Raw genomic sequence first — 11,524 nt, 5'->3', positions numbered from 1 at the left:
GAGAGAGAGAGAGAGAGAGAGAGAGAGAGAGAGAGAGAGAGAGAGAGAGAGAGAGAGAGAGAGAGAGAGAGAGAGAGAGGGAGAGAGGGTTGTGTCCTCAATCCACATACAACAGGACTAGAGACCTCCTTGTGGACAAGGATTTGGAAGGGTTTTGGACTGGAAACTTAGGTTTTGTGTTTCATTGGAACTGAACAGAGGGATGAATGACTTTCAGCTCTTCTGTAATGTTTGGTCATGGTAAACAGGTGACCCACATCTGATTGGAATACAGTAATTCCCTTCACCTAGTCATTTCAATTGCTGACATATAGTATTTCTGAGAAAACCTCACATAACTTTACAATATATTGTATGTACAGTCGGAAAGCGCATAAGGCAGAATATTACWGAGTATGAATCAAAGTAGGGAAAACAAAGTCACAGAGCGTTTCAGAGTAGGCCTGGATATCATGATCCTAGCCATATTATCATATACTGGAACAAAATGATGACATCCTCTCAAAGGGCATTCAAACAGTGGGATTAGAGAGAACATGCACTGACCTGCCTCCACTCCTATCTCTCAGTCTCTCCTCACTCCACAGCCTCTTACTCTAGAGAGTACAGCATCTGCAAATGGCAACAAAGGTCTGGTCAGATCAGATGAAACAGGCCAAAGTACAGAATTAAATAGAACATTGTCTCTATAGTATATTGGCCAAAGCATATGGGAAAAATAAAAATGTAAAAACACGAAAAATTCCAGGAAATAATGTACAGTACCATATCATCATATCAACCCATGTGACCCTACAGCACTGTGTATACCYTTAGTGATGGACCATGTGACCTTGCTGCGGCGGTATAGCTGAGCAGGTTGTTGACTCGTTGGGCTAATGGAGGGGAATACAGTATATCGAGAATAACATTTCCCACTGCTCATTTGCATGAATGCAAATTAATAGCATATCTAAAACSACAAGCAAAGAATTCAAGTAACACTTCGCCCATGTAATACCACACGACACAGGATATTTCAGGACTTTTCCCGAAATGACAGCGAAATGACAAACCCTCACTTAGTCTTTGAAATGCACTTGAWGCCATGACACCAGGAGAGCCTTCGACAGTCAATTGTGCAGCACTAGTATCTCAATCAAAAGCTCTTAACAGACTCCCTTAACAGACTTGCGCTGACTCTTTCTTTTGACGTAGGCTACTTCACATACTCAGCCTGTGACCTCTGCACATAATAAAACCCCACAAATCATCCTCAATGCATGAAGTACCAAGAGAGCATCGTCTGTTCCAGGTTGGTTAGGCTCTGGGCTCTACAAATAATCCTGTGAGGTCTGCTAAACTCTGGGTTCTACACATATTCCTGAGGTTGGCTAGGCTCTAGGTTCTACACATAATCCTGTGACATCATGGTGGGAAGACATCAAAAGAGGAACCAAAGTAGACAAGGAAAAAGATTTTACCTCAGGGAAATGTCAGCATGGATGGTATGGTAAATGGTACCTCTCTGATGACCCAAATGAATGGTATAGGATTTTGTTCACTATTGTTGGTGTTCATCTATAGCGTTGTCTCCAACCTTGGCTGGTAGCTCTCTTAGCTCCCTAGCAGTTTGGTTGTTGGCATATTCTTATTTACTGCTTATTGCTGTGTTATTATGTCCTTATGTAGGTATGGTCAAATAAAGTGTTACCTAATGTAGGCTTTTAATGGCCGCCTAAAATATAGCTGCCTAAGGAGTGACACACAGAGAAGGTTAGGACATGGTCTATCGAAATACACAGCAACATGTTCAGTCCCAACCCAGATGGAAAGCGGGGTCCGTGGTGTTTATGAGAAAGGGACCGCTTGATGTACAAAGAGTTCTGAAGAGAAAACGACACAAAATGACACTGGTGTTTCTTAAAGATATTGTTCCTGTTCTAACCTCCAATAATGTGTTTGATCTATTTTGGGAAAAGCGTTAAAAGCAACATTTGCTGACTCCGACAAAAGTTGAGTGGAGGAGGCCATCACAGCCCCCTGTATCATTAAAGACAATGACCTTGATCAGCGTGATGGGACAGCTTGGCTCCAGATGAGAGGACAGCTATTTCCATCCAGTCCATTTATTTGTGTGTTTGTATTAAGATACCTACACCAGGCAGAAGGCAGCAGGCAGCGCCGTGCTGATAAAGCAAAAAAAGCCACTGTTTTCCCCTGGAGAGACAGCAATGGGACAAGTGGATATGTGCCAGTGACTGACTGTTCAACTGACGCCCTGGCTCGCTGGGCGCCCGACTACTCCACTGACTGACTGACTGACTGGCTGGTTGGAGCTTGGCTGGATGACTGACTGACTGGTTGGATGACTGGCTGTCTGGTTGGATGACTGACTGACTGACTGACTATTCCACTGATTGACTGACTGACTGACTGACTATTCCACTGATTGACTGACTGACTGACTGACTGACTGGCTGGCTGGATGACTGACTTACTGGCTGACCAAAGAGCTCCACTCAGCACCACCTCCCTGCCTGCGGGGACAGACTGCTTGCGCAGGTCTAAGAGAATGCACATCTAATAGCCCCCCTGACAAACTCACTGAGATTTGACTATGGATGGACAATGTCGGAGATACGGTATGGTATAACAGGGTCATTGTCARAGTCTGTTCCTTAGAAGAGGGAAGAGAAGCTAGCATGTAACGCTGCATTCAAATGTTACTCTGAATCTTATTTTCTAGTTGGTGAAGTCATAAATTGCTTGGTCGGTCTAATGAGATAGCTAGCTATTAGAGTATTATCAGAAACTGAGCAAGCTAATGTTGCCAATAATAAATTAGCTMGCTAACATTGACAATATAGTTAAACTAGCGACATAGCTACATTATTATGTTGTAAACAGCTGTGTTCCATCATCTTTTATAATCTTTCATAGAAAATGTGAATAATCAGAGCGTTTACGTTATTCCYACTTGGAGGGTCGTTCAAATGATTCTGACACCACTTAAATGCATCATAAACACTTGCAATAAACTCACCAACAATATTTTCAGTGATACTTGCTAAAATGGTTGGAATTCATGATGATGTAAAAAACTAGGATATGGAAAACTATGGAACAGCAGCACACATGAAACAAAGCATCTTTGTGCCCACCATTTGATGGCCAATGAAAAACATAGTGGGCAATAACAAAACACACCACCATGAAAAGAATCCAGTAGCACATTCCAAACAGTAACCGACAGATCTCATAAAACTCTGCACYGGCCAATGCCCTGGAGCTACACTRCAACAAGAATGAAAATATATGGAAAATGGGTTGCACATTTCTTGGTAGGGATTTTATGTCTAAAAATCACATATTTGGTTAAGCATAATAATCCTGTCACTCTAGTGCAGACACCCACTGTAAATTCCAAACGGAGACAAATACTTTCTGCTCTGCTGCTTCTCTTAATTACTGGTTATACTTCTCWATCCGAATGTGGAGTGGTCAGCGTCAAACTGAGCATGATAGCAAAGCAATAATTGGTTATTCATTTTGAATCCCGATGGCCAAGGCTGAGTGGGTGCAAGCACGATCGGAATGAAAATTCATTTACACWGAAAATATGTGGCTTCACAAAGAAACGCTGCATCAATTCAGCAATGTCACATGGTAAAAGCTGGCATTGTGATGCGCAGTCTCCATCTTTTTGGCCAAATGACACAAATCCTCAAGGACAGCTAGAGCCCACTAATAATAACAATCATGAAAATGGCCAGTTTKTGAATCTCAGAAAATAGCAGTGCTTAGTCAGTGAGTTTACATAATGTTTCCATAATCTGAATTTAATCACATTTAGAAGGTTTTCAGAGGAGTTACATATTAATGGAAGATTTATTTGTGCAAGAGATTAACCAAGGGGAGCAGTGGTACTGGAGAAATGTTTGTTCCTTTAGGTTTTGGGGAGTTTCAAGTCTTTTTTTGAAGTTTCAAGTCAGCTAGAGAAGGCAAGAGCAAGCACTTCAATAACTCAATTTCTTCTTTATTTGGATATTACTTTTTTAAATCCTGAACATTTTAGTGGATATAATTCAATACTTGTCACAGATACTGAGTAACATCTGCTATGACCTCAAATCAAATCAAATCAAGTGTATTGGTCACATACACATATTTAGCAGATGTTATTGCGGGTGTAGCAAAATGCTTGTGTTCCTAGCTCCAACAGTGCAGAAATATCTAACAATTCACAACAATACACYAATCTAAAAGTAAAAMAAATATATAAATATTAAGACGAGCAATGTCGGAGTGGCATTGACTAAATACAGTAGAATAGAATACAGTATATACATATGAGATGAGTAAAGCGGTACATTATTAAAGTGTTTAAAATATCTGATTATGATCAACTAAACTGTGACAACTTCATTTGAAATAAGCACTAAAGATATGTCTASCGAGAAGGCCTGTAATGGCAAAATCCTTCAGCGCTGACATACTGTAGTGTTTGCGTGCAGCGATGTTTAACATCGACAGACATCTTAACTGCTGTTGGCTGTACAATAAATATACAGCTGTAATACATGGTATTATGTTTCTATGATAAACATGTCTGTTATATCTYGCTTAGCTGCAGAAGAACGCACATCTGCACGGTTTCACATTGTTTCTTTTCACACTTTCTCGTTTAATGAGATGTGCCACTCATTCTCACAACCCATTCATCCGTAAAGCAGCACACTGTCGTAAACCATAACAATGTACAGTACAACGTACAGCACATCGTACCATACATTACATTTTCCCCCCTTCCAAAACCAGGAACTGGTACTGTACCATATATAAAAATGTCCATAGGGCAAGAACCTAGAGTGATACCTGTAACAACTAGCCCGAACTAGCCAGTTCATTCCATTAACCTGGAGGTTGACTAAGACACCTAGCGGAGCCTTAGAATGAGAGGTTAAGTAGCTCCCCAGATGATCATGGCGAGTTCGTGCCCGCATACGCCGTTCTTCAGCCGCCACCGCTTGAGGCTCTGGCCCTTGGAGAGCCCACAGAGGCTGGGGCTCGGGTGGTAGCAGTGGAGAATGTCCATCAGGTGGCGTCCAGAATGAGGCCATTTTGTTGCACTGCTGATGCCGTCGGGCTTGGACCCTGTCTGTCTTTTTCACCCTGTGTGCCTGCTTTTCTTGGGTGCTACTCTCTGAGTCTGTCCAGTGGCAGTTCCATCTCAGCCTAGCATGAGAGATGCCGGGGAGACCTGTGTTTTTGTGTGTTTGCTTGCTCTGTAGTGCATTAGCATTTGGTTCAAGGCAGTTTGGAACGTGCACCCCTGGACCTCTGATGCCGTTCTTCAGCGTTCCAACAGGTTGTAGTAGGCCTCATGGATGTTTTTGATTCCCTTGTTGCTGAGATAGGAGGAGAACTCGACAGAGGTTAGCTGGGGCCCATTGTCCGTGGTGAAGATGAGTGGTAGGCCCCACCTCGTGAACAGGCTGTCAAGGATGTCCACGATGGCCTGTGCTGTGACAGTTCCGACAGGAAACACTTCTGGTCACTTAGAGTGGAGGTCATACGCCACCACCAGGAAGCTCTGATGGTGAGGGACTGCGCGCCCATGGATCTCGCCACAGATGTCCAGCTTGATGTGATCCCAGGGGCGGGACGGGCTTCAATGTCGTGGTCGATGTCTGGCCACCACATAAGGTCATTGCTGCTTGACCTTCACTATGCCCAAGTGAGCTTCGTGCGTCATGGATAGAACACATCCACACAGGCCACTCAGGACCACAGTGCAAAACCCTCGAGAGACACAGTCTTCTTCCCAGCAAGTAAGTTTGTGATTCACCCTGGCGAAAGGCGCCAGCTCTTCCGTTACACGTGCTGGCCATTCAGTGCGTATGTAGGTGCGCAGGGTAGACAGTGTGGGATCCTGTTCCGATGCTTGCTTCAGCTCCTCCAGTGAGACGGCTGACTGAAAGGGAGCGTAGAGCCTTTGTACGAGCTCTGTTTCATAGTCGTCTGGCAAGACGGTCAGAGTAGGAGCGTCAAAGGAGAGTGAGAGGAGGTCTGCCATTATGTTATCCCTCCCCGGAGTGAACTTCAGCTGATAGTCATACTGTCTGAGGCGGTCGGCCCATCTGTGCAGCCGAATTGGCTTGTGGCCAGTTCCTAATGCTGACAGTAGCATTGTGAGGGACTGGTGGTCGGTTCGGAGGGCGAACAGCCGGCCGTATAGGTAAAGGTGCCACCTTTCACACGCCCAGACACAGGCCAGTGCTTCTCGTTCGCCCACAGAGTACCATTGTTCAGTGGGGATCAGGGCCCTTGAAGCGAAGGCGATGGGCCTCTCAATGCCATTCTGCAGCTGTGAGAGGACAGCTCCTAGTGTTTCAGCTGAGGCGTCACAGGTGACAATGGTGGGGCAGACAGGGTCAAAGTGAGCCAAGACTGGGGCTGTGGTCAGCTGGCTCTTCAGTGAGCGGACCGCGTCTGTCCAGGCCCATGGCTCGTCCTTCTTGAGGAGCTGGCGCAGGGGCACTGTGGTCTCAGAGTAGTGGTGCAGAAACCGGAGGTAGTAGGCTGTCATGCCCAAGAATGAGGCCACCTGAGAGGCTGAGGTCGGTTCCAGGATGCGGTGGATGGTTTAAATGTTCGACATGAGTGGAGCAATGCCTTTGGACGATAGGCGGAACCCTACAAATTTGACGGCTGGAGCTGCAAAGGTGCACTTTCCACCCTTCGGGGTCAGGTTGTTCCTTAGAGCACTGGATACTCTGTGGAGTCGATGGTCATAGATGTGGAGGTCAGGGCTGTGGACCATGATGTTGTCCAGATAGACTGTCACCTCGGGTATTCCAGCGAGGATGGTGCTCATTACCTTCTGGAAGCAGCTGGGGGCGGAGCTAAGTCCAAAAGGAATGTGTGTGTATCTGAACACAACACCATGTGTAACAAAGGCCGTGAGATCTCTGCTGGCTGMGTGGAGAGGCACCTGAAGATAACCCTGACGCAGGTCGAGCTTTGTAAAGACCCTGGAGCCATGAAATTGTGCGGTCAGTTCCTCAGCTGTAGGCAAGGGGTACTTATTCGGGACAACAGCCTTGTTCACAGCACAGAGATCCACACAGGTCAGGATTCCACCAGACTTTTTGGTTGCAATGACCAAGTTTGAAATTCAGGGGGCAGTGTTGACTGGCTCAATGACGCCTGCCTCCAACTGTGACTGTAGATCTTTTGTGACATCATCACGCATTGCAAAGGGAATGCGCCGCAGGGGCTGCAAGACTGGGGTCACGTCCAGGTTCACTAGGGGCCTGTGAGTAAAAGCTGTGAGGCAYCCCAGTCCATCAAACAGAGCTGGCCAGTTATGTTGCCATGTGCCGGTAACTTGGTGGATAGCTGACCCACTGTCATCTCTCAGTGTGAACCCCAAGCCTGTGATGAGGTCGAGGCCCAGGAGGTTGGCACCCCGCTTCGAAGGCAGCTGCTTGGCGCCGTAGTGCACTGGGACCTGGAGGGTGCCTGCAATGTCTATCTTGGATCTACATCACCCACACAGGGCAGTGGAGGGCTGTTGGAGTGGTAGGAGACCGAAAAACGTGTAGTAAGTGGCAAGGTTGAGGAACAACATCGCAGCGCCAGTATCCAGTAGCAAAGGCAAACCCACCTTGCCCAGCTGCACAGTGCATGTCTTGAATGACACATGGTTGGTGGAGACGGTTCGAATTTCAGTGTGTTCATGTTGAGAGTGAGACGAATATAAGGGCCTGTTCTGAGTGGAGCTAGTAGCTGGGGCAGAACGACACACTTTTGCAAAGTGATTGTATTTTGAACAGTTCTTGCATATTTTCCCATGGGCTGGGCAGTTTGAAGCCCTTGAATTGTGAGAGCTAGCACCACAGTTGCCACAGCTACTTCTGTTTGTTTGTCTGTGTCCATGCAGCTATCGACGTGGGAGGGCGTGCGCAGCTTGTGATCGCTGTAGTGCGCCTGCTCGGGCTAAAGCTGCTGTGTGAGAATGGCTGGGGGCCTGAATGTATGCTGCAGAACTGTCTGTTAGCATAGTAGAGCATTCCAAAGCCGCTTCAACCTGGAGTGCTATTTTAATAGCTCCATCAAGTTGTAAATTATCCGATTCCAAAAGCGGTTTCTCCCTTGTCTTTTCACATAACGTCCCCTCTATCAGCTGATCCCTGATGATCTCATCCTGAAGTGTCCCATAGTTACAAGAGCTAGCCAAATCCCTCAGACTAGCCAACAAGCTTTGAATGGTCTCTATCGGCCGTTGTTGTCTTCTCCGTAGCCGGTAGCGTCGGAGGAGGCTCTTTCCTGGCAAAGTGGTTCCATAGGAGGCTGACTGCAGCGTTGACATGTGCCACTCATTCTCACAACACATTCATCCATAAAGCAGCATACTTTCATAAACCATAACAATGTACAGTACGACCATACATAACAATGCCAACCCAAGCCTAGTCATTCGCTGTTTCTCTTTACTTGAGTAATCTTCATGTGTCAGACTAACCTAATTTAAAATATTTAAATTTGAAGTATTATATGATACCCTTGCAAGTCTGAAAAACACTGATGAAAACATTGTCCAAGTGGATGGCTATTGTCCATGTGAGGCAGTTGGACAGACTCTAAAAGTGCCGTTAATCAGCCAGACTAAAACTAGCTGTGTTGCTAGCTGATCTTCAGTTTTTCTTGACACTGAGCCATGAGAGGGAGTTGGTGTTGGGGACAGTTGAGAAGCCATCACATTACTTGCTGCAGAGAGAGAGAGAGGAGGGGTGGCGGCAGGACCAGATGGCTAGCTCTCTGGACTCAATGTACCATCCCTCTGATAAACCCAGACAGAGCCGTTACACTTTCCAAAAGAGAGATGAAAGGAAATACAGGGAGGGAGGAAGGGGAAAAAAACAAAGGCTCGCCTTTCGCAAATCTTTAATTACCCAACTGTCGGCTGCTTTTCAGATTGCTGCTTTTTAAAACATCCCCTTCCCCAAAGAACACACACATATACACACACATATACACACACACATATACACACACATATACACACACACATATACACACACATATACACACACATATACACACACATATACACACACATATACACACACACACACACACACCCACACCACACACACACAACACACACACACACACACACAACACACACACACAGCGACCCCGCCGCCAGAGGATCCCTATACGACAGTCTTGCTCTGCTGAAGAGGGGGAATCAAAACTGTTAAAAAAGGAGGAAATAACACATAAAAGATATGCAAATACAACTGTCTGGGGCGACGATGAGCATTAACCAGCGTTGAGGTTCTGCTATTTTTAGCTGGCGTCTCTTTGCAGACTCTGAAAGATGTGTGATGACTTCCTTAAGCGCAGGATTTTATGTGCTACAGAGACAGCTTGGCTGTGCAGATATTTCGGAGAAATATTCCCCTTAATTGAGCCACTTCACAAATGAAGCTGTCAAACCAAGTCCAAGCAGAATACAGTGAGAGTTGAAAACTGGATTTCGAGGAAAGAGCTACGTTGGAGTCTTCACTCTTCACACATAAAAAAGTAGAGTGTATAAAGTGACTAGCGAGGTTTGGAGCTGATCTTACGGAGACGGTTAGGCAGTAGCGCAAAGATTCTGGCATACCACTGCTGGCTTGCTTCTGAAGCTAAGCAGGGTTGGTCCTGGTCAGTCCCTGGATGGGAGACCAGATGCTGCTGGAAGTGGTGTTGGAGGGCCAGTAGGAGGCACTCTTTCCTCTGGTCTAAAAAAATATGCCAATGCCCCAGGGCAGTGATTGGGGACACTGCCCTGTGTAGGGTGCRGTCTTTCGGATGGGACGTTAAACGGGTGTCCTGACTCTCTGAGGTCATTAAAGATCCCATGGCARTTATRGTAAGAGTAGGGGTGTTAACCCCGGTGTCCTGGCTAAATTCCCAATCTGSCCCTCAAACAATCATGGTCACCTAATAATCCCCAGTTTACAATTGGCTCATTCATTCCCCTCCTCTCCCCTGTAACTATTCCCCAGGTCGTTGCTGCAAATGAGAACGTGTTCTCAGTCAACTTACCTGGTAAAATAATGGTAAAATAAAAAATAAAAATTCTCTCCCTTTTACTAATATAACCACTGGCAAGTGTACAGTGCATTCAGGAAGTATTCAGACCCCCTTATCCTTTTCCATCTTTTGTTACTTTACAGCCTTATTCTAAAATTGATTAAATTAAAAAATATCCTCATCAAGCTAAACACAATACCCCATAATGACGAAGCAAAAACAGGTTTTTAGACCTTATTTACATAAGTATTTAGACCCTTTACTATGAGACTTTGAGTGCAGCTGCATCCTGTTTCTATTGATCATCCCTCAGATGTTTCTACAACTTGATTGGAGTCCACCTGTGGTAAATTCAATTGATTGGACATGATTTGGAAAGACACACACTTGTCAATATTTATAAAAGGTCCCACATTTGACAGTGCACAGATATGGGGAAGGGTACCAAAACATTTCTGCAGCTTTGAAGGTTCCCAAGAAAACAGTGGACTCTGGCCACCCGGCCGAACTGAGCAATCGGGGGAGAAGGGCCTTGGTCAGGGATGTGACCAACAACCCGATGGTCACTCTGACAGAGCTCCAGAGTTCCTCTGTGGAGATTGGAGAACCTTCCAGAAGGACAACCATCTCTGCCGCACTCCAACAATCAGGCCTTTATGGCGATCTTGCATGGAGCCCCAGACCGAGGGTGATTGACCGTCATCTTGAACTTCTTCCATTTTCTAATAATTGCACCAACAGTTGTTGCCTTCTCACCAAGCTGCTTGCCTATTGTCCTGTAGCCCATCCCAGCCTTGTGCAGGTCTACAATTTTATCCCTGATGTCCTTACACAGCTCTCTGGTCTCTTGGCCATTGTGGAAGGTTGGAGTCTGTTTGATTGAGTGTGTGGACAGGTGTCTTTTATACAGGTAACGAGTTCAAACAGGTGGAGTTAATACAGGTAATGAGTGGAGAAGGAGGGCTTCTTAAAGAAAAACTAACAGGTCTGTCAGAGCCGGAATTCTTACTGGTTGGTTAGGTGACAAATACTTATGTCATGCAATAAAATGTAAATTAATTACTTAAAAATCATACAATGTGATTTTCAGGATTTGTTGAAGTGTACCTATGATAAAAATTACAGACCTCTACATGCTTTGTAAGTAGGAAAACCTGCAAAATCGGCAGTGTATCAAATATTGTTCCCCCACTGTATGTGTTTTCATGCATGCATGTGTGTTGTACAGTATGTGCATGCATTGTGTATGTGTATGTGTGTGGTATTTACAGTAGAACATAATTGGTGCGGGGCAGCGGCAGCGGCAAGAGGGGAAGGCCAGTGGGTCTGACAAAGAAGCAGGGCAGCCAGGCAGAGGCAGTGCTAAGGCCTGGTGGGTATGAGTGGTGTGCAGGGGGACAGACAGAGAAAACTGAGCAACTCTCACTGGGAAACAATATGCAGTTCCCCATCT

At 45.6% G+C, this 11,524-nt stretch overlaps 1 long non-coding RNA gene across 1 annotated transcript in view; it reads right to left on the bottom strand.

The window, feature by feature from the left end:
• LOC111982512 (uncharacterized) overlaps nt 1–11,524 on the bottom strand; it is a 172,665-nt gene that overhangs the window by 95,572 nt on the left and 65,569 nt on the right. The window contains exon 2 of the long non-coding RNA XR_011473854.1: nt 547–590. This is a non-coding gene — a long non-coding RNA (uncharacterized lncRNA). The remainder of the gene's footprint in view (nt 1–546; nt 591–11,524) is intronic.

The sequence above is a fragment of the Salvelinus sp. IW2-2015 genome, linkage group LG22, assembly GCF_002910315.2.
Source record: "Salvelinus sp. IW2-2015 linkage group LG22, ASM291031v2, whole genome shotgun sequence".
NCBI classification, from domain to species: domain Eukaryota; kingdom Metazoa; phylum Chordata; class Actinopteri; order Salmoniformes; family Salmonidae; genus Salvelinus; species Salvelinus sp. IW2-2015.
Note: the sequence above shows the minus strand (reverse complement) of the source record. Positions and strands in the feature narration are given on the sequence as shown.